Consider the following 27,393-nt stretch of genomic DNA (forward strand, 5'->3'; position numbering starts at 1 on the left):
TTGAAATATGATGTTATACGATGACGTTAACATACTTAAATACTTTCGTTTAGAAATGACCACTTAGAACCAGGATAAATGAAAGAGAACACAAAATTATGTTTATGTTGATTTTTAAAGACCTCAGGTGAGTGCTGATTATTTAAAAATACATGATGTCTTTCACTGCAAAGTAAAGGAGCTGTTACAGTGGAGGATTACTGGACTGAATGTCAATATTATGACATAGTATGAGTGTGATTCGTGTTTGGTAATTGCAATCCTTGTTGCTTTTGTTGTGGTCATCCATTTACAATGCTTGGTGTCAGTTGATTTATCTCTTGTAAAAATAAAATACAGTCTGTGTGTGTGAAAAAAAACATACATGATGTCTTGACTAAAGTTGTATGGAATTTGAGATCTGGAAAAAAGCATTTCTCTTCTGTAATGCTAGGATGATAATTGGACATTTTTGCAAGAAAGAGATTTCAGGATGCAAATCTCGTGTCTCTAAGGTGGGAAGTCAGTTCATGGCGGAACATTCTATTAAACTTGTGTGAGTGGAGAAATAGTTCTTTGGAAGGAAGAGGTCACAAATCCCTTTTTAATAGTTAGTGGTTTATAGTATACCGAATGAGCAAAATGGCTATTTCTGAACTTTAGAAAAAAATAATATAGTTTTTCTGCATTTATAATATGAAGCTGATGTAAAATATCAAAAATTCTTTATTTTGAAAAGCAATGTAATCAATTTGACATAATTCATATATATTGAACCTGTGGTACACACACACAATAAAACTTAACATTGAGAAAATTTTTTGCACTTAAGAAATATTTCCAAGTGTAGTTGATTTACAATGTTGTGGGGTTTTTAAATACATGTTTATTGGAGTATAATTGCTTTATAACACTGTATTAGTTTCTGCTTTACAACAAAGTGAATCAGCTATATGTATACATATATTCCCCATATCCCCTCCTCTTGAGCCTCCCTCCCACACTCCCTATCCCACCCCTCTGGGGGACATAAAGCACCGAGCTGATCTCCCTGTGCTATGCGGCAGCTTACCACTAGCTATTTTACATTTGGTAGTGTATATATGTCAGTGCTACTCTCTCACTACGTCTCTGTCTCCCCTTCCCCCCTGTGTCCTTAAGTCCGTTCTCTACATCTGTGTCTTTATTCCTGCCCTGTCACTAGGTTCGTCAGTACCATTTTTCTAGATTCCATATATATGTGTTATATATGTTATATATGTTATATGTGTTAGCGTACGGTATTTGTTTTTCTCTTTCTGACTTACTTCACTCTGTATGACAGACTCTAGGTCCAACCACCTCACTACAAATAACTCAATTTTGTTCCTTTTTATGGCTGAGTAATACTCCATTGTATAGATGTGCCACATCTTCTTTATATATTCATCTGTCGATGGACATTTAGGTTGTTTCTATGTCCTGGCTATTGTAAATAGTGCTACAGTGAACATTGTGGTACATGTATCTTTTTGAATTATCGTTTTCTCCGGGTATATGCCCAGTAGTGGGATTGCTGGGTCATATGGTAGTTCTATTTTTAGCTTTTAAGGAATCCCCATACTGTTCTCCATAGTGGCTCTATCAGTTTATATTCCCACCAACAGTTCAGGAGGGTTCCCTTTTCTCCACACCCTCTGCAGCCTTTATACATTGTTGTATTAATTTCTGCTGCTGTGCAGCAAAGTGATTCAGTTTTATATATATCTGTATCTATATCTATATCTATCTATCTATCTATCTATATCTATCTATCTATATCTATATATCTATATATATTCTTTTCCATTATGATTTATCACAGGATATTGAATATAGTTTCCTGTGCTATACAGTAGGTCTTTGTGGGTTGTCCATCCTATGTAGAATAGTTTGCTTCTGCTATTCCAAAACTCCCAATCTTTCCTTCACTCTCTCCTTGGCAACCACAACTCTCTTTTCTATATCTGTGTGTTTGTTTCTGTTTTGCTGACATGTTCATTTGTGTCCTGTTTTCGATTCCACATATAAGTGATATTATATGGTATTTGTCTTTCTCTCTCTGACTTACTTCACTTAGTATCATTATCTCTAGGTCCATCCATGTTGCTGCAAATGGCATTATTTCATTCTTTTTTATGTCTGAGTAATATCTATTGTATACGTATACCACACCTTCTTTATACATTCATTTTTCAATGAACATTTAGGTTGTTTCCATGTCTTGGCTATTATAAATAGTGCTGCTATGAACATAGGGTTTCATGTATCTTTTTGAATTATAGTTTTGTCTAGATATATGTCCACAAGTGGGATTGCTAGATCATATGGCAACTCTCTTTATAGTTTTTTTGAGGAACCTCCATACTGTTTTCCATAGTGGCTGCACCAACTTACATGGCCACCGACAGTGTAGAAGGGTTCCCGTTTCTCCATACCCCCTCCAGCATTTGTTAATTGTAGATTTTTTTTTAATGATGGCCATTCTGATCAGTGTGAAGTGATACCTCATTGTAATTTGGATTTGCGTTTCTCTAATAATTAGTGATGATGAGCATCTTTTCATGTGCCTATTGGCTCTCTGTATGTCTTCTTTGGAGAAATGTTTATTTAGGTCTTCTACCCATTTTTCCATTGTGTTATTTGTTATTTTGTTATTGAGTTGTATGAGCTGTTTGTATAGTTTGGAAATTAAGCCCTTGTCAGTCTCATCATTTGCTAATATTTTCTCCCAGTCCGTAGGTTGTATTTTCGTTTTGATTATGGTTTCCTTTGCTGTGCAAAAGCTTATAAGTTTGATTAGTTCCTGTTTCTTTTTTGCTTTTACAATAAGTCCCCTACATATGAACAAGTTCTGTTCCAAGAGTGCGTTTGTAAGTCCAATTTGTTTGTAAGTCCAACAAAGTTCGCCTAGGTACCCAACTTACACAGTCGGCTATATGGTATTGTACCGTAATAGGTTTATAATACTTTTCACGCAAACAATACATAAAAAACAAGCACAAAAACAAAGAAAACATTTTTAATCTTACAGTACAGTAACTTGAAAAGTACAGTAATACAGTACAACAGCTGGGAGACTCGGGTTGGCATCGAGGGAACAGGCGAGAAGAGTTACTGATTGGAGGAGGGAGAGGAGGTGGGAGATGGTAGAGGTGAAGGATTATCAGCAGTAGGAGACAGAGGGCAAGCTGCAATTTCACTCATACCTGACGTTGATGGCAAAGGTTCTGGTTCCTTGCTGGATTTAATTCTATCTACCCTCTTGAAAGAATGATCCATTGATGTCTGGGTAGTAGCTCTTTTTTTCTCATCGTAGATGACAAGGTAGCACTGGATTGCATTCTGAATGGCTGCTGCCACCTTTGGGTCCCATTCTAGGTTCGGGTCCTGTGCCTCAAAAACTAACAGTGCTTCCTCAAATAACGAAGATTCCCTTGCCATTTTCTGTGTCGTGAATCTCTTCAGTTCTTCAGTTACTTCTTCTTCCTCCTGTCCCTCTTCATCCTTTCTCTGGGCCTCCAATTCCATCAGTAAGCTCCTCATGTTGCACAGCAAGGAGTTCAATGAAATCGTCCTCTTGCAGATCTAGCTCCAGCGTCTCGCTGAGGGTCACTACGTTGCTGAAGACCTCTTCGGACTTCTGATCTACCTTCTCAAATCCACAAAAATCATGAACAAACTGTGGGCAAAGGTTCTTCCAAACCCCATTCGTGGTGACCGCCATACCCTCACACCATGCAAAGTCAATGTTTTTTATGGGCTTGTAGATGTTATAGTCCTTCCAAAGTTGTCCCTAGGTTGTTCCTGATTTGTCACTTACCTTTACTGCCTGACAAAAAGTGTGACATAAATAATATTTCTTGAAAGTCGCTATAGCTCCCTGGTCCATAGGTTGGATGAGCAACGTAGTATTCAGTGACAGATGCAGTACTTTGACGTTGGGATGAAAGTCATCCATGAATGGGGGGTGGCCCAGAGCATAGTCGAGCAGCAAAAGAATGTTTTGCTGGAACGTCCTTCTCCAAGCAATATTTCTCTACATCTGGGATAAAGTGGTGGCAAAACCAGTCCTGGAACGTGGCCTGTGTAATCCAGGATTTGGGGTTACGCTTCCACACAACAGGAAGAGAGCCCTTGGCTATGTTTTTAAGGGTTCTTGGGTTCTGTGAGTGATAAACTAAGAGAGGTTTCAGCTTCAATTCACCGGAAGCATTGCCACCAAACAACAGTTAGCCTATCCTTTGCTGCTTTACAGCCCGGCATCAACTTTTCCTCCTTACTGATGTAACTTCGGTCTGGCATCCTCTTCCAGTACAGTTGTGTCTCATCCACATTAAAAACCTGGTTGGGTAAATACACACCATCATCAATAATTTCTCAAAGTGTTTCTGGAAGTTCCTGGACAGTACCCTATCTGCACTTGCTGCCTCTCCACTTACTTTTACATTGTGAAGGTTGGCTCTAGCCTGGAACCGATGAAACCAGCCATGGCTGGCATTAAAAGATGTGCCCTCTGATTCTTTGCCGTGTTTCTTCTTCAAGTCTTCATAAAGGCTTTTAGCTTTCTCTTGAATCAGCGTTAAGTTGAGCAGGACTCAGCGCTGATGTTGATCCTGCATCCGCACACTGAGAAGTTTCTCCATCTCCTCCATCACTTTTCCATGCTTCTTGGATATTTTGTCAACATCGTCGGCACAGCAGACTTCACATGTTCCATGATCTTGTCCTTGTTCTTTAGATTCGTGCCAATGATTGAATGATTCATGTTATAAGAATGAGCGATGTCTAACATCTTTTTGCCTCGCTCCACTCTCTCAATTACTTTCACTTTTGTTTCCATCATTATCGCTTGGCGCTTCTTAACAGTACCAGCTACATCACCCCTGCTTTTACGCTTGCTTCCAGACATCTTGGGCTTGAAATAAAGGTACTGTACTACTGTACTCTATACAGTACTGTAAAGTACACAAAAGCACAACCACATATAGAGGAAGCATGCACGTGACAGTGTATGCCAGACACGTGAACTAACTTACATGATTGGACATGCGAATGGACGTTTGCATCTTTGAAAGTTTGCAACTTGAAGGTTCGTATGTAGGTGACTTACTGTATTTGTACTGCCTAAGGAGAACTACCTAGGAAAACTTTGGTATGGCTTATGTCAGAGAATGTTTTGCTTATGTTCTCTTCTAGGAGTTATAAGGTGTCCTATCTTATATTTAAGCATATAAGCCGTTTTGAGTTTATTTTTGTGTATGGTGTGAGGGTATGTTCTGACTTCACTGATTTGCATACGGCTCTCCAACTTTCAAAACACCACTTGCTGAAGAGACTATCTTTTCCCCATTGTATATTCTTGCCTCCTTTGTCGAAGGTTAATTGACCATAGGTGTGTGGGTTTATTTCTTAGCTCTCTATTCCATTCCATTGCTCCATGTATCTCTTTCTGTGCCAATACCATGTGGCTTTGATTACTGTAACTTTGTAGTATTGTCTGAAGTTTAGGAGGGTTATGCCTCCTGCTTTGTTCTTTTTCCTGGGGATTGTGTTGACAGTTCTGACTTTTTATGGTTCCAGATACATTTTAGGATTATTTGTTCTAGTTCTGGGGAAAATGTCATGGGTAATTTGATAGGGATCACATTAAATCTGTAGATTGCTTTGGGTAGTATAGCCATTTTAACAGTATTAATTCTTCCCATCCAAGAGCGCGGGATGTCTTTCCATTTCTTTGAATCATCTTCAGTTTCCTTTACTAATGTTTTGTAGTTCTCAGCATATAAGTCGATCACCTCCTTGGTGAGGTTTATTCCTAAGCATTTTATTTTTTTGATGCCATTTAAAAAAGGATTGCTTGTTTACATTTCCTTTCTGATATTTCATTGTTAGTGTAAAGAAATGCAACCAGGGACTTCCCCGGTGGCTCCTTGGTTGAGAATCCACCTGCCAATACAGGGGACGCGGGTTTGAGCCCTGATGCAGGAAGATCTCACATGCCGTGGAGCAACTAAACCTGTGTGCCACAACTACTTAGCCTGCACTCTAGAGCCAGTGAGCCACAACTACTGAGCCCATGTGCCACAACTACTTAAGCCTGCGTGCCTAGAGCCCGTGCTCCACAACAAGAGAAGCCACTGCAATGAGAAGCCTGTGCACCACAAGAAAGACTAGTCCCCACTGGCCACAACTAGAGAAAGCCCGTGCACAGCAATGAAGACCCAATGCAGCCAAAATAAATTTAAAAAAAAAGAAAGAAAAACCAAGAAATGCAACCAATTTATGTATGTTAATCTTCTATCCTGCTACTTTGCTGAATTTGTTTATCAGTTCTAGTAGTGTTTGTGTGGAATTTTTAGGGTTTCCTTTATATATATTATCATGTCATCTGCATATAATGACAACTTTACCTCTTCCCTTCCAATTTGGTTAGATTTTATTTCTTTTTCTTGTCTGATCGTTGTGGCTAGGACTTCCAATACTATGTTGAAGAGAAGAGGTGAGAGTGGGCATCCTTGTCTTGTTCCAGATTTTAGCAGGAAGGCTTTCAGCTTATGAACATTGAGTATTATATAGGCTGTGGGTTTGTCATAAATAGCTTTTATTATGTTGAGATATGTTTCCTCTATACCCACTTTGGAAAGTGTTTTCATCATGAATGGATGTTGAAGTTTTTCAAAGGCTTTTTCGGCATCTATTGTGATGATCGTTTGTTTTGTGTTTTTCCTTTGTTGATGGGGTGTATCATGTTGATTGATTTGCATATGTTGAAACAACTTTGTGGCACTGGGGTGAATCAAATTTGGTCATGGTGCATGATCCTCTTATGTGTTGTCAGATTCGGTTTTCTAATATTCAGTTGAGAATTTTTGCATCCATATTTATCAAAGATATTGGCCTGTAGTTTTCTTTTTTGGTAGTGTCTTTCTCTGTGTTTTTTTTTAAAGTCTTTATTGAATTTGTTCCAATATTGCTTCTGTTTTATGTTTTGGTTTCTTGTTTGTGAAGCATGTGGGATCTTAGCTCCAAAACCAGGGATCGAACCCGCACCCCCTGCACTGGAAGGCGAAATCTTAACTGCTGGACCACCAGAAAAGTCCGTATATGTTTTATTTTGTTGTTTTCTTAAGTAAATTTCTTTCTTTCTTTATTTTTGGATGCATTGGGCGTTCGTTGCTGTGCTCGGGCTCTCTCTAGTTACGGTGAGTGGGGGCTACTCTTCGTTGTGGTGTGCAGGCTGTTCATTGCAGTGGCTTCTTTTGTTGCAGATCATGGGCTCTAGGTGCGTGGGCTTCAGCAGTTGTGGCTATCAGGCTCAGTAGTTGTGGCTCGTGGGCTGTAGAGCGGAGGCTCAGTAGTTGTGGCACACAGGCTTAGTTGCTCCGTGGCATGTGGGATCTTTCCAGACCAGGTCTCGAACCTATGTCCCCTGCATTGGCAGACTGATTCTTAACCACTGTGTCACCAGGGAAGTCCCTCCCATCTGTTTTTGATATCAGCGTGATAGTGGCTTCACAGAATGTCTTTGGAAGTATTCCTTACTCTTCAATCTTTTCGAAGAGTTTGAGAAGAATCAGTGTAAGTTCTGCTTTGTATATTTGGTAGAATTTGCCTGTGAAACCATCTGATCCCGGACTTCTGTTGGTAGGGAGTTTTTTAAAATTACAGATTGTATTTTTTTTTTTTAATTTTATTTATTTATTTATTTATTTATTTTTGGCTGTGTTGTGTCTTCGTTTCTGTGCAAGGGCTTTCTCTAGTTGCAGCGAGCGGGGGCCACTCTTCATCACGGTGCGTGGGCCTCTCACTATCGCGACCTCTCTTGTTGCAGAGCACGGGCTCCAGACGCGCAGGCTCAGTAGCTGTGGCTCACGGGTCCAGTTGCTCCGCGGCATGTGGGATCTTCCCAGACCAGGGCTCGAACCCGTGTCCCCTGCATTGGCAGGCAGATTCTCAACCACTGCGCCACCAGGGAAGCCCTCTATTTTGCTTTTAGTGGTCAGTATGTTCAAGTTATCTATTTCTTCTTGATTCAGTTTTGTTCGGCTGTAAAAAAACAAAATATATTTTTAGGTTATGTTAGCACCTAAATACTTACCATGTATTAGACCACAAAAGAGCGAAGAAAAAAATATTAAAATATTTTTTCAAATACAAAAAGTATTGAAATGTTTTTAAGAAATTGGGATAATAATACTAATTACAATAATGACAAATTGTTCTGAACTTAAAGACTACTTATATCTAAGATGCATATTATATGCTTATTGTTTTATTGTTTTTAAATACATGGAATGTTTTCTCCTTTCTAATGTAATTCTTTTATTTTACCTGTAGATTGTGAAAAAAATTTAGTTGCACATAATATAAAAAATGACACTTTAATAGGAGATATTAATCCATTTACATTTACTATAGTACTGAAAATACTTAGGTTTAGAGTTCCATGTCACTGAGTGCTCTTTTATATTTATTTATTTTTAAAAAAGATTTAATTTGGGGGGGGGCATAAATCTTTTATTTATTTAATTTTAACATCTTTATTGGACTATAATTGCTTTACAATGGTGTGTTAGTCTCTGCTTTATAACAAAGTGAATCAGCTATACATATCCATATATCCCCATATCTCCTCCCTGTTGCGTCTCCCTCCCGCCCTCCCTATCCCACCCCTCTAAGTGGTCATAAAGCACTGAGCTGATCCCCCTGTGCTATGCAGCTGTTTCCTACTAGCTAGCTATTTTACATTTGGTAGTATTTATAAGTCCATGCCACTCTCTCACTTCGTCCCAGCTTACCCTTCCCCCTCCCCATGTCCTCAAGTCCATTCTCCATGTCTGCGTCTTTATTCCTGTCCTGTCCCTAGGTTCTTCCCAACCACTTTTTTTCTTCTTTTTTTAGATTCCACATATATGTGTTAGCATACAGTATTTGTTTGTCTCTTTCTGACTTACTTCACTCTGTATGACAGACTCTAGGTCCATCCATCTCACTACAAATAACTCAAATTCATTTCTTTTTATGGCTGAGTAATATTCCATTTTATATTGAAGATGTGCAACATCTTTTTTACCCATTCATCAGTTGATGGACACTTAGGTTGCTTCCATGTCCTGGCTATTGCAAATAGAGCTGCAATGAACATTGTGGAACATGACTCTGTTTGAATTATGGTTTTCTCCAGGTATATGCCCAGTAGTGGGATTGCTGTGTCATATGATAATTCTATTTTTAGTTTTTTAAGGAACCTCCCTACTGTTCTCGATAGTGGCTGTATCAATTTACACTCCCACCAACGGTGCAAGAGGGTTCCCTTTTTTCCACACCTCTGCAGCATTTATTGTTTGTAGATTTTTTTGATGATGGCCATTCTTACCTGTGTGTGGTGATACCTCATTGTAATTTCGATTTGCATTTCTCTAATGATCAGTGATGTTGAGCATTCTTTCCTGTGTTTGTGGGCAATCTGTATATCTTCTTTGGAGAAATGTCTATTTAGGTCTTCTGCCCATTTATGGATTGGGTTTTTTGTTTTTTTGATATTGAGCTGCATGGGCTGCTTGTAAAGTTTGGAGATTAATCCTTTGACAGTTGCTTCGTTGGCAAATATTTTCTCCCATTCTGAGGGTTGCCTTTTCGTCTTGTTTACGTTTTCCTTTGCTGTGCAAAATATTTTAAGTCTCCTTAGGTCTCATTTGTTTATGTTTCTTTTTAATTTCCATTTCTCTAGGAGGTGGGTCAAAAAGGATCTTGCTGTGATTGATGTCATAGAGTGTTCTGCCTATGTTTTCCTCTAAGAGTTTTATAGTGTCTGGCCTTACATTTAGGTCTTTAATCCATTTTGAGTTAATTTTTGTGTATGGTGTTAGGGAGTCTTCTAATTTCATTCTTTTACCTGTAGCTGTCCAGTTTTCCCAGCACCACTTATTGAAGAGGCTGTGATTTCTCCATTGTATATTCTTGTCTCCTTTATCAAAAATAAGGTGACCATATGGGTATGGGTTTATGTCTCGGCTTTCTCTCCTGTTTCATTGATCTATATTTCTGTTTTTGTGCCAGTACCATACTGTGTTGACTACTGTAGCTTTGTAGTATTGTCTGAAGTCAGGGAGCCTGATTCCTCCAGCTCTGTTTTTCTTCTCAAGATTGCTTTGGCTGTTTGGGGTCTTTTGTGTTTCCATACAAATTGTGAAATTTTTTTGTTCTAGTTCTCTGAAAAATTCCATTGGTAATTTGATAGGGATTGCATTGAATCTGTAGATTGCTTTGGGTAGTAGAGTCATTTTCACAATGTTGATTCTTCCAATCCAAGAACATGGTATATCTCTGTATCGGTTTGTGTCATCTTTGATTTCTTTCATCAGTGTCTTATAGTTTGTTGAGTAAACGTCTTTTGTCTCCTTAGGTAGGTTTATTCCTAGGTATTTTATTCTTCTTGTTGCAGTGGTAAATGGGAGTGTTTCCTTAATTTCTCTTTCAGATTTTTCATCTTTAGTGTATAGGAATGAAAGAGATATCTGTACATTACTTTTGTATCCTGCAACCTTACCAGATTCTTTGATTGACTCTAGTAGGTTTCTGGTAGCATCTTTAGGATTCTCTATGTATAGTATCATGTCATCTGCAAACAGTGAGAGCTTAACTTCTTCTTTTCCGATTTGGATTCCTTTTATTTCTTTTTCTTCTCTGATTGCTGTAGCTAAAAATTCCAAAAGTGTGTGGAATAATAGTGGTGACAGTGGGCAACCTTGTCTTGTTCCTGATCTTGGTGGAAATGGTTTCACTTTTTCCACCATTGAGAACGATGCTGGCTGTGGGTTTGTCATATATGGCCTTTATTATGTTGAGGAAAGTTCCCTCTCTGCCTACTTTCTGGAGGGTTTTTATGATAAATGGGTGTTTAATATTGTCAAAAGCATTTTCTGCATCTACTGAGATGACCATATGGTTTTTATCCTTCAGTTTTTTAATATGGTGTATCACACTGATTTGCATGTATTGAAGAATCCTTGCATCCCTGGGATAAACCCCACTTGATCATGGTGTATGATCCTTTTAAGGCACTGTTGGATTCCGTTTGCTAGTATTGTGCAGTGGATTTTTGCAGCTATGTTCATCAGTGATATTGGCCTGTAGTTTTCTTTCTTTGTGACATCTTTGTCTGGTTTTGGTGTCAGGGAGATGGTGGTCTCATAGAATAAGTTTGGGAGAGTTCCTCCCTCTGCTATATTTTGGAAGAGTTTGAGAAGGATAGGTGTTAACTCTTCTCTAAATGTTTGATAGAATTTGCCTGTGAAGCCATCTGGTCCTGGGCTTTTGATTGTCGGAAGATTTTTAATCACAGTCTCAATTTCAGTGCTTGGGATTGGTTTGTTTATAGTTTCTATTTCTTCCTGGTTCAGTCTTGGAAGGTTGTGCTTTTCTAAGAATTTGTCCATTTCTTCCAGGTTGTCCATTTTATTGGCATATAGTTGCTTGCAGTAATCTCTCATGATCCTTTGTATTTCTGCGGTGTCAGTTGTTACTTCTCTTTTTTCATTTGTAACGCTATTGATTTGAGTCTTCTCCCTTTTTTTCTTGAGGAGTCTGGCTAATGGTTTATCAATTTTGTTTATCTTCTCAAAGAACCAGCTTTTGGTTTTTTTGATCTTTGCTGTTGTTTCCTTCATTTCTTTTTCATTTATTTCTGATCTGATCTTTATGCTCTCTTTCCTCTGCTGACTTTGGGGTTTTTTTTTTTCTTTCTTTCTCTAATTGCTTTAGGTGTAAGGTTAACTTGTTTATTTGAGATGTTTCTTGTTTCTTGAGGTAGGATTGTATTGCTATAAACTTCCCTCTTAGAACTGCTTTTGCTGCATCCCATAGGTTTTGGGTCTTCATGTTTTCATTGTCATTTGTTTCTAGGTATTTTTAAATTTCCTCTTTGATTTCTTCAGTGATGTCTTGGTTATTAAGTAGTGTATTGTTTAGCGTCCATGTGTTTCTATTTTTTTACAGATTTTTTCCTGTAATTGATATCTAGTCTGATAGCGTTGCGGTCGGAAAAGATATTTGATACGATTTCAATTTTCTTCAATTTACCAAGGCTTGATTTGTGACCCAAGATATGATCTATCCTGGAGAATGTTCCATGAGCACTTGAGAAAAAGTGTATTCTGTTGTTTTTGGATGGAATGTCCTATAAATATCAATTAATTCCATCTTGTTTAATGTATCATTTAAAGCTTGTGTTTCCTTATTTATTTTCATTTTGGATGATCTGTTCATTGGTGAAAGAGGGGTGCTAAAGTCCCCTACTATGATTGTGTTACTGTCGATTTCCCCTTTTATGGCTGTTAGCATTTGCCTTATGTATTGAGGTGCTCCTATGTTGGGTGCATAAATATGTACAATTGTTATATCTTCTTCTTGGATTGATCCCTTGATCATTATGTAGTGTCCTTCTTTGTCTCCTGTAATAGTCTTTATTTTAAAGTCTTTTTTGTCTGATATGAGAATTGCTACTCTGGCTTTCTTTTGATTTCCATTTGCATGGAATATCTTATTCCATCCCCTCACTTTCCGTCTGTATGTGTCCCTAGGTCTGAAGTGGGTCTCTTGTAGACCACATATATACTGGTCGTGTTTTCGGATCCATTCAGCCAGTCTACGTCTTTTGGTTGGAGCATTTACTCCATTTACATTTAAGGTAATTATTGATATGTATGTTCTTATTACCATTTTCTTAATTGTTTTGGGTTTGTTATTGTAGGTCTTTTCCTTCTCTTGTGTTTCCTGCCTAGAGAAGTTCCTTTAGCATTTGTTGTAAAGCGGGTTTGGTGGTGCTGAATTCTCTTAGCTTTTGCTTGTCTGTAAAGGTTTTAATTTCTCTGTCGAATCTGAACGAGATCCTTGGTGGGTTGCGTAATCTTGGTTGTAGTTTTTCCCCTTTCATCACTTTAAATATGTCCTGCCAGTCCCTTCTGGCTTGCAGAGTTTCTGCTGAAAGATCAGTTGTTAACCTTATGGGGATTCCCTTGTATGTTATTTGTTGTATTTCCCTTGCTGCTTTTAACATTTTTTCTTTGTATTTAATTTTTGATAGTTTGATTAATATATGTTTTGGCATGTTTCTCCTTGGGTTTATCTTGTATGGGACTCTCTGCGCTTCCTGGACTTGATTAACGATTTCCTTTCCCATATTAGGGAAGTTTTCAACTATAATCTCTTTAAATATTTTCTCCGTGTCTTTCTTTTTCTCTTCTACTTCTGGGACCCCTATATTCGAATGTTGGTGCGTCTAATGTTGTCCCAGAGGTGTCTCAGATTGTCCTCAATTCTTTTCATTCTTTTTTCTTTATTCTGCTCTGCAGCAGTTATTTCCACTATTTTATCTTCCAGGTCATTTATCCATTCTTCTGCCTCAGTTATTCTGCTATTGTTTCCTTCTAGAGCATTTTAAATTCCATTTATTGTGTTGTTCATCATTGTTTGTTTGCTCTTTAGTTCTTCTAGGTCCTTGTTAAACGTTTCTTGTCTATTCTCCATTCCAGTTCCAAGATTTGGGATCATCCCTACTATCATTACTCTGAATTATTTTTCAGGTAGACTGCCTATTTCCTCTACATTTGTTTGGTCTGGTGGGTTTTTACCTTGCTCCTTCATCTGCTGTGTGTTTCTGTGTCTTCTCATTTGGCTTTGGGGACTGTGTTTGGGGTCTCCTTTTCGGAGGCTGCAGATTCGTAGTTCCCGTTGTTTTTGGTGTCTGCCCCCAGTGGCTAAGGTTGGTTCAGTGGGTTGTGTAGGCTTTCTGATGGAGGGGACTGGTGCCTGTGTTCTGGTGGGTGTGTCTGGATCTTGTCTTTCTGGTGGACAGGTCCGCATCTGATGGTGTGTTTTGGGGTGTCTGTGACCTTATTATGATTTTAGGCAGCCTCTCTGCTAATGGGTGGGCCTGCATTCCTGTGTTGCTAGTTATTTGGCATGGGATGTCCAGCACTGTATCTTGCTGGTCCCTGAGTGGAGCTGGGTCTTAGCGTTGAGACGGCTATCTCTGGGAGAGCTTTCACCGTTTGATATTACAAGGTGCCGGAGGTCTCTCGTAGACCAATGTCCTGAACTCGGCTCTCCCACGTCAGAGGCACAGGCTTGACAGCTGGCTGGAGCACCAAGACCCTGTCAGCCACACGGCTGGGGGTGAGAGCAAGAGGTAGCTTTGGTACATCTCAAAGACCACCAATGAGATTCACTGACCATTTTCTCTCCAGAAGTGAAGAAAACAAAATTCAGACTTTGGCTAGTCAGCCACTTTGGTAGCCAGCCTCCAAGATGGCCCTAATTATCCCCTAATTATCTCCCAGTCTTCATGTACCTGTGTGGCTCCTCGCACTTGAAAAGGGTTGACTGTTTTACTAATAAGAAATTGCAGAAATGACAAAGTGCAGCTTCCAAAGTTATAAAAGACATTGCAGCTTCTGCTTTGGTTTCTGCTAGATCACTCATCCTGGGGTAAGCCAGCTGCCATGCCATGAGGACACTCAAGCATCCCTAAGGAGAGATCCATGTGACAAGGAACTGAGGCCTCTTACCTACAGCCACGTGAGTGAGTCATCTCAGAAGTCAAAAGATTTAATTTGATTTATTTTTGGTTGCGTTGGGTCTTCGTTGCTGCACAGGGTTTCTCTAGTTGTGTCAAGCAGGGGTTACTCATCGTTGTGGTGCACGGGCTTCTCCTTGCGGTGGTTTCTCTTGTTGTGGAGTATGGGCTCTAGGTGCATGGGCTTCAGTAGTTGTGTCATGCAGGCTCAATAGTTGTTGCTTGCAGGCTCTAGAGCACAGGCTCAGTAGTTGTGGCACACGGGCTTAGTTGCTCTGCGGCATGTGGGCTCTTCCCAGACCAGGGATTGAACCCCTGTTCCCTGCATTGGCAGGCAAATTCTTACCCACTGTGCCACCAGGGAAGTCCAGTGTGCTCTTTTTAAAACCTAGTCTGTTTTCATTATTTTCTATCTTAACGATTCTGTATTAAAGAACAAAAATAATACTCCTTTGTACCCCTCTTCTTTGAGGATTATATATGAAGAAGTATGTCTTATTTATTAACCTCAAATTTTCACCTTACTTTTAAGAAGTAATCACAATGTCAAGTATTTAATACCTTTCACTTCCACCTTGAAAAGCATGGATATTAAAGTGCTAATATAATTACCTTCCCTAGTCTATCTTTTTTACTTTTTGTTATGTATAAAAAACAACTGAAAACACGCAGGGTTTGTAAGGAAATGACAAATCTCAGAAAATTCAGCATCTGAATACACTGTATACATAGCTTCTAGATAAAGACACAGAAAATTGCCAGATACTCAGAGGCCCCCTGGTCCCATTCTAGTGACTCCCCTTAAGGTTTAATATTGTTCTGGTATCTAACAAAAATGTAACTTTACCTGTATTTTGTATTTTATATAAATGTTATGGCACAGTAAAATCACTTTTGGATTGGGCTTTTTTATTTTATGTTGTTTGTGAATATGCCTATATGGTTGCCTGTTGTTGTGATCATGCATTGCCACTGTTGCATAGGATTCCATAGTGTAAATATTTAACTATTAATTAATTTATTCCAATGTGTATTACAATATGAGTGATTTTCAGTTTGTGTCTATTGAGAACAGCACTGGTATATAAATTCTAGAACTTGAGCTTTGGTGGTGTGTGTATAAATTATTGTTCAGTATACATGTAGTAGTAAAATTGTCGAGTCATAGCTTTCTTGTGTTTATCTTTTTAGATATTTCTAAATATTTTCAAAACATTTGTATGATTTTTCTTCCTCAGCAGCAATGAATGAGATTCAAGGATTATACACATTCTTGTCACACTTGATAATACCTGTCATTTTCATTTGAACTTTCTGATCGGTGAGTGATAATTCCAGGTATTACGTTTTTGCATTTAATTGACTACTAAGGAGCCAAACATCTTTTGATATGTTTACTTAACATTCTGTACTCTCTTTTTTGAAATATCTTTTGGTATATTTTCCCCATTTTGCTATTCCATTATCTTCTTATTGAAGACTTCCTTTTTTTTTAACATCTGAAGACTTCTTAGATGAGTGTCAGTTTTTAATGTTAATAACATCTAATTTGTTATTTTCCTCTTTATTTATTTATTTATTTGGTCTTATTTCTATTTATTTATGTAGTCTTCTTATCTGTAGCAGAACCCATTATTTATTCTAAACCACAAATATGTTTTCGTTTCTTCAATAAATGTAATTATTAAGCTTTAAATTTAAGTTAACTTTCTAAACTAAATATGTTGTATCATAGTGAGTATTAATTTTTCTATGACAGCTGAAAGGTTACATTTATTCAGAAAATGTTGTATTCAGCTTTCTTTTCATTTGCTCCTACTTCTCATTGATTCACAGTGGTAAACATCACTTCATCCATGGATCTGACTTTTCTCTGATTTCTCATGGTCATTCTCACTAATTCGTCTTGCCTCCTGTAATCTTTAGCAATCCCATTATTCCACAGAAGCAAAAACCTTCCTTGGGCCTTTTTCCTCAGAAGATTGATTATTCCCACGTTTTAAATGGGAGATTGCAATAAGTTAGGAGAAAATGCCACAAGGGTCTCTCATTTTTGTTTTTTTCACGTCTTGTATCAGCCTTTGCTTGCACTCTCTGTTCAAAGATTTTTGTACAACACATTGATGGAAGATGCCAGTTGTTTCTCTCCTTGGGGAAAAGACAGATTAATTACCTGACAAATAAAATAAAGAGAGTGTCTTGCTCTTTTCAAATGTTGGACAGGATTGCTTGCATCCTAATTTAAATGTTTCAGGTGACTGAAACTTAAGATTCCTAAGCTTTAATCCATACTTGCACCATGCACAGCACCCAACAGGAGTGCTTTGCATAACCCCATGAGACACTTGTGTGCAAGTGGAACAGATAAAAATATAAAACAATTGCTGTCTTTTTGTGTCATAAAAATGATTTTTTGTCTCATTTAAAATATTTTTTTCTAAAATCCAAAAACGTGTCAGGCTAAAATATTGTTATTTCAAATATGGTAAAATCGAAGACCCTTCAAATTTCTTTCCAGTTTTGTTGATGATGGGATGCCGTCAGAGATATGACTTCATTAAACACAATAGGTAAGATTCCTTCATAGGCCTGATTGGGGAATATGAAAATTTAATCCCCAGAAAAATCTGGACATTCTCTAGTTCTCAAATATTGGTTAAGATGGCAGAAAGGGCCCTTCATTGTCCTATATGTTAATGCAGATCAATTGTGAGAGGTGGGGATAAAACAAGCAGCCTAAATATCCTTTATGTTTGTTGTACTACTAGTAGAAAGAGGAAGGGTCAACATGTCACCATGGTTGATATAGCAAATAAGCTGTTTGAAACTACACAGAAATGTACCTGCTTGTATTTTCTGTGCAGTTACCCTCTCTTTTGGTGTGCCCTGATACCTCCCTCAACTTATGTACCAACTCCAGCAGCATTAAGCAGAAATCCAAAGAAATCTATTCTTTGGAATTATGAGGAAGGGAAGAGTCGAAAATTTTATAGCGTGCTCTATACAAGGATACACGTCACCATCCTTATCTATGTCATGCCATGCATGGAGGGTCAGTAGGTTCAGGGGCTTCTGAAAGCACCAAGTTCTGTGGGGTTAATCACAGCTGCATTCATGGTCAGTAAAAGAGAAGGGCCTTATCTCGGTCACTTTCTCAATGCTAGTAGCTACATAAAGAAGAGGACAGCAGACATCTTAGGGAGAAGAGCCAACATTAAATGAAATGTCCTAATTACTCTAGGCAACCTCTCATGATGGCCTCCCATAGCTCCTCAAATCCCTACATACTTGCACAAGGGATAGTATAATATTACTGGAGTGTCTGACTGCAGATTAACATTATTTTTGTTGAAAAAAATAAAAATAGGTTCAAGTGATAGGGTTTGAAAAGGGTTCACAGTGCAAGGGAAACTATTGTAACAATGTGGACAGAACCCTTTGGATGGATTCATCATGGTTTTTTTTTGTTTTTTTTTTTGCTGCTTCAGAATGTGTAGTAGAGATTGGTGTGTTCCATGATGCATTCCCGCTTCTTATAAGTTTTAGATGGAATACCCCATTAGGAAGAAGTGCACGTAAGGAAGATTAGTGAGTCAAAGTCCTCTGCCCTCTGTCAGCAGTGGGTGCAAAGGCATTTAGACCAAGTGCTTTCATCCTTTGATGTGCAAAGTTTTCACTATATGAATGATGTTTTGTTTGTTTGCAGGTCAGGAGCCTTGGTCTCAATATCCCTGGTTAAAAAGTGTTATCACGTGTCTGCCAGAAGGAATTGCTGATGATACTGGAAAAAATTGAGAGTTATCCTTAACAATTAAGGGTTTTGTAGCAACATGGATGGACCTAGAGATTGTTATATTGAGTGAAGCAAGTCAGACACAGAAAGACAGATATCATATGATATTGCTTATATGAGGAATCTGAAAAAGAAAGGAAAGGTACAAATGAACTTATTTACACAACAGAAATAGAGTCATGGATATAGAAAACAAACTTATGGTTACCAGGGGATAAGTGGGGAAGGGATAAATTGGGAGATTGGGACTGACATATACACACTACTATATATAAAATAGATAAGTATTGATAAAGACCTGCTTTATAGCACAGGGAACTCTACTCAATGGTCTGTACTGGCGTATACGGAAAAAGAATCTTAAAAAAAAAACAAGGGTTTTGGGATTATATAATAAATATAAATGTGCAAACCTTTAACATGAAAGGAAAAATCAGTTAACTCTGTGGTCCCTGTTATGGTGTAAACAATTTGTACCTCTAATTTTAAAATTTTGAAACCTAGCTCCCATGTTGATGGTATTAGGAGGTGGGGCTTTTGGGAGGTGATTAGGTTATGAGGCCAGAGACCTCAAACATGGGATTAGTGACCTAATAAATGTAGCACACAGAAGATCTTATGCCCATTCCATGACTTCATTGCCGAGCGAGAAGACCCACATTATGAACGAGAAATTGGTCCCTCGCCAGACACTAAGTCAGCTGGCAACTTGTTCTTTTTTTAAAAAATTAATTAGATAATTAATTAATTAATTTTTTGGCTGTGTTGGGTCTTTGCTGCTGTGCACGGGCTTCTCATTGGGTGGCTTCTCTTGTTGCGGAGCACGGGCTCTAGGCGTGCAGGTTTCAGTAGTTGTGGCTCACGGGCTCAGTAGTTGTGGCCTGTGGACTCTAGAGCACAGGCTCAGTATTTGTGGTGCACGGGCTTAGTTGTTCCATGGCATGTGGGATCTTCCCGGACCAGGGCTCAAACTCTTGTCCCCTTTATGGGTAGGCAGATTCTTAACCACTGCACCACCAGGGAAGCCCCTGGTTACTTGTTCTTGAACTTTTCAGCCTCAGCAATTATGAGAAAACAAAAATATTCCATTGTTTATAAAATACCAAGTCTCTCGTATTTTCTTTTAGCAGTCAAAGAGCTGGCTGAGTAGAAATATCTGTGAGCTTGAAGACATATCAAGAGAAACCTTTAAATCTCAAAAGAAAAGAGAAAATGGGCAGGAAAGAAATCAACAGAACAGAGTAATCTATAATTGTGCAACAATGAAAAATGCTGTGACCTATACATAATGGGCATAGCAGGAGGAGAATAAAGATAACAAAGAACAGAAAATATTTTTTAAAAATGACTGAGAATCTCCCCAAATGAATGTCTGACACTAAATCCACAACATCCAAACTTAGAGGAACATATGAATAGTAAAGAAAACTGACCAATATCTCTCAGGAACATCAATGCAAAAATCCTCAACAAAATATTACCAAATCGAATCCAACAATACTTTGAGAGAGTTTTATATCATGAATGAGAGGGAATAATCCCAGGTATGCAAGGCTGGTTTAACATTCTAAAATCAAATAATGATACCCATGATATCAACACCCTAAAGACAATCACTAGCATATCAATAGATTCAGAAGACCTTTGAAAAAATCTAACACCCATTCTTCATAAAAACTCTGAGTTAAAGAAATAGACTGGAGCTTTCTCAAGTTGATAACAAAGATTTACAGGAAACTTTTATCTTACATCATGATAAATGGTCAAAAACATGAAGCTTTTCCACTAAGTTCAGGTAAAAGCAAGGATGTCCCCTTTCATGACTCCTTTTCCATATTTTACTCCAAGTCCTTGCTAATGCAATAAGGCATGAAAATAAATAAAACAAATACAGATTGGGTAGAAAAAAATGAAAGCAACCTAAAAAAAATGTGGACCAATATACTTTATGGACACCTCTCCAAAGAAAATAGACACTATGCATATAAGTATACAGAAGAATAATCCAGATTACATGCTGCCATGAAAAAGCAAATTAAAAATACAATTACATACCTCTATTTAACACTTAGAATGGCTAAAATGTGAACAATGACAAGAACAAACTCTGTAGGAGATGTGGAACAATAGGAAATGTCATTTGTTATTGGTGGAAATGAAAAATAATACAGCTACTTTGGTAGTCTGATTGACACTTGCTATAATATTGAACATTCCCTGACTGTACAATCCGGCAAGTGTTCTCATGGGTATTTACTGAAAGTAGTTTAAAACATACTTCCAGACGAAAACCTGCATATGGATATTTATAGCACCTAATTCAATATTGCCAAAATGTGAATGAAACTAAGGTGTCCTCCAATAGGTGAATGAAATGATATAGTATTAATATATTCTGGGAATGGGATAATATTGAGCACTAAAAAAGTAAGCTATCAAGCCATAAAAATAGATGGGAATTCTTTTTTTCTTTTGAAATATAGGTGATTTTCTTTATTTTGTAATTTAAATTTTATTGGAGTATAGTTGATTTACAATGTTGTGTTCATTTCAGCTGCACAGCAAGTGATTCAGTTACACATATGCATATATTCATTCTTTTTCAGATTCTTTTCGGATAAAGGTATTCCCAGAATACTGAGTAGAGTTCCCTGTGCTATACAGTAGGTCCTTGTTGCTTATCTATGTTATATATAGTAGTATTCGTATGTTTACTCCAAGTTCCTGATTTATCCCTACCCCCCACCTTTCCCCTTTGGTAACTATAAGTTTGTTTTCCAAGTCTGTGAGTCTGCCTCTGTTTTGTAAGTTAGTTCATTTGTATCAATTTTTAGCTTCCACCTAGAAGTGATATCATACAATATTTGTCTTACTCTGTCTGACTTACTTCACTTAGTACAGTCATCTCTAGGTCCATCCATGTTACTGCAATTGGCATTATTTTCTTCTATTTTATGGCTGAGTCATATTCCATTATATATATATATATATATATATATATATATATATATATATATATATATATATATATATATGTATCACATATTCTTTACCTATATTCATATGTTGATGGACATTTTGGTTGCTTCCATGTCTTCACTATTGTAAAGAGTGTTGCAGTGAACATTGGGGAAGATGTGTCTTTTCGATTTATGCTTTCCTCCAGATATGCGCACAGGAGTGAACTTGCTGGATCATTTGGTAGCTCTATTTTATTTTATCTTATTTCATTTCATTTCAATTTCAATTTTTTTGGAGTATAGTTCATTTACCATGTTGTGTTACTTTCTGCTGCACCGCACAGTGAAGCAGTTATACATATATCCAATCCTTTTTGGATTCCTTTCCCATACAGGTCATTACAGAGTATTGAGTAGAGTTCCCTGTGCTATACAGTAAGCCCTTATTTGTTATCTCTTTTATATATAGTGGTGTGTATATGTCAATCCCAATTTCCAATTTATCCCTCCCGCCTCCCTTTACTCTGGTAACCTCCATTCTGTGCTCCATAGTGGCTGTTACCAATTGGCATTGCCACCGATAGCATAGTATTGGTGGCGCAGTGGTTAAGAATCTGCGTGCCAGTTCAGGGGACACAGGTTCGAGCCCTGGCCCGGAAAGATCTCACATGCCACAGAACAAGTAAGCCCGTGCACCACAACTACTCAGTCTGCGCTCTAGAGCCCACGAGCCACAACTACTGAAGCCTGTGTGCCTAGAGCCTGTGCTCCACAACAAGAGAAGCCACCGCAAAGAGAAGGCTTCGTACCTCAACGATGAGTAGCCCCCGCTTGCTGCAACTAGAGAAAAGCCGCGTGCATCAATGAAGACCCGACGCAGATTTAAAAAAAAAAAATAAGTAGTAGGTTTCTCTTTTTCCCACACCATCTGAAGCATTTCGTGTTTGTAGACATTGTGATGATGGCTATTCTGAGTGGTTCCAGGTGATACTTCTTTGTACATCTGATTTGCATTTGTCTAACATAAAGCAATGGTGAGCATCTTCATATGTGCTTTCTTTTTTTGAACAGTGTGAGTAAAATTTACCCCTTGAAAAAGGGTTATTGAAAGGTTGCCTTGTTTTGAAGTCTATTTCGGTTACCTACCCTAAGACATTTTTTGAGGGCTGTTGTCATTTACAGCTCCCCAGGCATTGTGAATATGAAGTGCCTATAAGGTCCAGTTTTTAGAGTTGTTGTTATGGGAAACAGAAGGCAGCAGGATTTCTACTGTCCCTGTCTGGTTACTGACAGAACCTTAGATGTAGGGAAAGTCCTGTTCCTGGGTTTTAAATTAGAGTGGAATGTGCCTGACCAAACATGTAAGGGCTTCTGTCCCATTCCTTCTTCCCCCTTGCCCTTCATCCCCCGAACAAATACAAACCCCTGCAAAATCACCTGTTGAGGGTGCTGTCTTGCAGAGTGGGATGACCCTAATGAAGGAGTCTGGAGGTCCGAACCCAAACACCAGGATATGTTGAGACCAGGTGATTTTCCAAGTGCCATCCAGCCCAGAGAGTCCACCATCCTTTGGGTGTCAGAGGGTTGATTTAGTAGTATGAGGGCACACTTAGATCTGGAGATTGTGATCCCATGCAGAGGGGACCAGCTACTACATGTTCAAGGGGGGTGAATTAGCTGGCATATCCTCCCGAGGTCCTCAGGCCCACAAGAGTCCAGCCTTGGGACCAAATTGGGTCTGTGTCCAGGGATGTGACACTAGCACGTTCACCGCGACTAAACGAATTTAGTGATCATTTTTCTTTTCTGTAATTTAATTTTAAATTTATAATGGAGTATAGTTGATTTACCATGTTGTGTTCGTTTTTGATATACACCAACATGATTCATTTATACAGAGATGACTATATATTCTTTTTAGAATTATTTTCCCATTGAGGTTACTAAAGGGTGTTGAGAAGAGTTCCAAGTGCTCTACAGCAGGTCTATGTTGATTACAAGTTTTCTCTCTGTAAATATGTAGATACTAACTCCAACCTCATGATTTATGCCTCCAACACACATTTCCAGTTTGGTAACCATAAGTTTGTGTTCTAAGTCTGGGACTCTGTTTCTGTGTTGTAGGATAGTACCTTTGTATCAATTTTTAGATTCCACCGATAAGTAATATCATATGATAGTTATCATTGTCTGATTTATGACACTTAGTATGAATGTATGTGGGTCCTTCTGAGTGGCTGCAAATGGCCTTATTTCATTCATTTCATGGCTGAGTAATATTCCATTGTACATATGCACCATAATTTCTTTATCCAGTTTTCCTTCCAAGGACTTTTAGGTAGCTTCCAAGTAGAGGCTCTTGTAAACAGGGCTGCATAAAGGTTGCAGTGCCTGGGTTCTGTCAGTGTATGTTTTTTCCAAGATACAGGCCCAGGAGTGGAAGCGCCATATGCTCTGAAGCTCTGTTTTTTAGATTTTTAAGCAATCACCATCCACTTCTCCAGAGTGGCTGTTAGCAATTTACATTCCCACCATCAGCTTGTCAGGGTTCCCTTTTCTCCATGCCCTGTCCTGCATTTCAGGTTTTACACTTTGCGAGGTTGGCCATTCTGACTGGTGTGAAGTGATACCTCTTTGTAGTACTGATTTGCATTGCCTGCCTGTTTTGTTGGCCAAAAAGCGAGTAAGGGTTTTTCCTGAATATATTAAGGAATAACGCATACGGCCTTTTTGGCCAACTGCATCATTGGCGATGTTCAGCAGCTTTGCATGTGCTTTAATGGCGAGTGCAAACTACCTCTTGAGATCCCTTTCCTGCCATTCTGCCTTGCTTACAAGTCCTTTACGAATACTTGGCTGAAAAAATGACTCCATTAGAGGTGTCAATTACACCCCTGCATGTCTGTGAATTGCAGTGCCCCTGAGCACCAGTTTTCAACTTGTTGTTTAGGGGAGCAGCCACAAAGGGGCAGGATTTCTACAGACCCATTCCGGTTACTGGGGCACCTGAAGGATAGGGAAATTCTTCTTCCAGATTAGGAAACTAGAGTGGCATATGCCTGTCCAAACATCTAGGGCTTGTGTCTCATTCCATCCCCCCATTCCCCTTCTTCACCCGGAAAATTCCAAGCTGTGCAAAACCGGCTGTTGAGTGTGCTGCCTTCCCAAAGTGGGGAGACTCTAAGGAAAGGAGTTGGAGGGGGGACCCGAATACCAGGAGACGTGGAGATGAGGTGACTTTTCCAAACTCTTCCCGATCAGAAGGTGTACCATCCTCTGGATGTGCCATGCATGTTTTAGCTGTAGGAAGGGTCCCCTGCACCTGGAGATATGGGACCCATGGAATGGGGGCCAGGCAGTATTACTCTAAAAGGGCTGCATTTGCTGTCCCATCCTCACCAAGCCTCTCAGACCCAAGAGTGTAGAGCCTTAGGTCCCATCCAGCTGTGTGTCTAGATGTGGTCAGTCCAGGTTGCATCACAGCCCATGAACAAATTTTGTAAGAATTTCTCTCTCTCTCACTGTCTTTTTTTTTTTGTTCTTGTTATTTAATTTTATAATGGGGTATAGCTGATTTTCAATACTGTGTTTCTTGCTGCTCTACATCTATGCAGTTGACTCACATAAAGAGAGACATCAATAAATTCTTTTACAGACCCTAACCAGTCTTATATGTTCTTTTCCAGTGACAACCGTGTGCTGAGCCCAGTTCATTGAGCTATAGAGTAGGTCCTGTAGATCACTTCTTTTGTTTATGGAAGAGTATCTGTGCGAATTTCAACCTCCTGGTTTATGCATCACCCCACCCCACCTTTCTCCTTTAGCAGACATAACTGTGTTTTTTCAATGTGTGACTCTGTTCTGTTTTGTAATTCAGTTCATGTGTAGCGATATTTACATTCCCTCTGTAAGTGATATCTTATGATAAGTGTCTTTTTCTGTGTGACTTATTTCACTTAGAATCATCGTACATAAATCCACTCATTATGCTGCTACTAGGCTTATGACATTGATTTCATGGCTGAGTGATATTCCATTGTAAATAAGTACCACAAATTCTTTATCCAGTTTTCTCTTTCCTGGGATATTTAAGATGTACCAAAGTGGAGGTTTTTCTAAGCAGAGCAGCCTTAAATTTTGGGGTGCCTGTGTCCTGACTATTTTTGGTTTTCCCACGATATACGATCATGAGTGCAAGTGCCTTATGCTCTGTAGCTCTGTTTTTTACATATTTTAGGAAACACCATACACTTCTCCGGAGTGGCCCTTGAAAATTACATCCCTCCTATCAGCGTAACAAGGCTCCCATTTCTCCATGGCCTGTCCTGCATTTCTGGTTTTTACACTTTTTTCAGCATGGCCCTTTTGACCGATGGGAAGTGAGACTTCATTGTAGTGCTGATTTGCATTTGCCGCTTGCTTGGTTGGCGAAAAAGGGCGTATGCGTTTTTTCCTGAATATATTCAGGAAAAAACGCATACGCCCTTTTTGGCCAACTGCATCATTGTCGATGTTTTGCTGTTTTCATGTGCTTTAAAGGCGAGTCTAATCTACATCCTAAAATCTGTTTCCTGCAATTCTGCCTTACTTTCCAATCCTCTTGGTTGCCTTCCCTCAATATATTTTTGGACGAAAGTTATCATTTATAACTCTGCAGGTTTATGAATTGCAGTGCCCCTGAGCTCTGATTTCCAGCTCGCTTTTTTGGGAGCTGGCCGCAAAACGGCAGGATTGCTTCAGGCCCTATTCTGGTTCCGGGGGGCAGGCTGAGCCTTTGGTTAATTCTTCTTCCTGATGGGGAAATAGAGTGACCTGTGCCTGTCCCAACACCTAGAGCTAGTCTCTCATTGGTTCCCCCTCTTCCCGTTCATCCTCTAGACACATTGCAACCTGTACGAACCAGGAGGTTCCAGGTGCTGATTCTCCAAGTAGGGAGATTGTTAGTAAAGGGGCTGGTATGGCGAACCCGAGCACAAGGAGAGGCGAAATGAGGTGCGTTTTAGAAACCTTTCCCGATCACACGGTGTACCATCTTCTGGGTTTCCCATGCACGTTTTCGATGTAGGAAGATGCCCTTGAACCTGGAGATTTGGGACCAATGGGGTGGCTACCACGCGGTATTACTTTAAAGGGTCTGCGTTTGCTCACCCAACCTCACCAATCCTCTCAGCCCCAAGAGTGTCCAGCCTTATGTCTAATCTAGCTGTGGGTCTAGATATGATCAATCCAGGTTGCATCAGAGCCCATGAACGGATTTTGTAAGAATTTCTCTCTCTTTCACTGTCTTTGTTTTATGGGTTTTTTTTAAGTAATTTATTTGTATAATGGGGTTTAGCTGCTTTTCCCTGCTGTGTTTATGCCGCTTTACACCCTGTTGATTCACTTCCAGAGAGATATCAATACATAGGTTTTAAGATTCTTGCTAGTCAGATATATTCTTGTGCAGTGAATAGGGGGTGTTGAGTCCAGTTCACTGAGCAGGGAGGAGGTCTTGTCTGTTACATATTTGGCTTATGGACTGGTATCTGAGCTAATTTCAAACCCTTGTTTTATGCATCACGCCACCTCACCTTTCCCGTTAAGCAGCCATAGTGTGTCTTCTAAATGTGTGACTCTGTTCTGTTTTGTAATTCAGTTCAAGTGTAGCGATTTTGACATGCCCTCTATAAGTGATATCTTAGGATAAGTGTCTTTTTCTGTGTGACTTATTTCACTTAGAATCCTCGTTCCTAAATCCACTCATCATGCTGCTACTAGCCTTATGACACTGATTTCATGGCTGAGTGATATTCCATTGTGCCTAAGTACCACAACTTCTTTATCCATTTTTCTCTTTCCTGGGATGTTTAAGGTGTACCGAAGTGGAGGTTCTTGGAAACAGAGCAGCCCTAAACTTTGGGGTGCCTGTGTCTTGTTTCTTTTCAGTTTTCCCAATTTATACGCCCATGAGTGGAAGTGCCCTATGCTCTGTAAGCTGTGTTTATTACATGTTTCAGGACACAGCGTACACTTCTTCAGAGTGGCTGTTGGCAATTGACATCCTGCCCATCAGCGTAGCAAGGCTC

Source organism: Eubalaena glacialis, chromosome 1, assembly GCF_028564815.1.
Source record: "Eubalaena glacialis isolate mEubGla1 chromosome 1, mEubGla1.1.hap2.+ XY, whole genome shotgun sequence".
In the NCBI taxonomy this organism is placed as follows: domain Eukaryota; kingdom Metazoa; phylum Chordata; class Mammalia; order Artiodactyla; family Balaenidae; genus Eubalaena; species Eubalaena glacialis.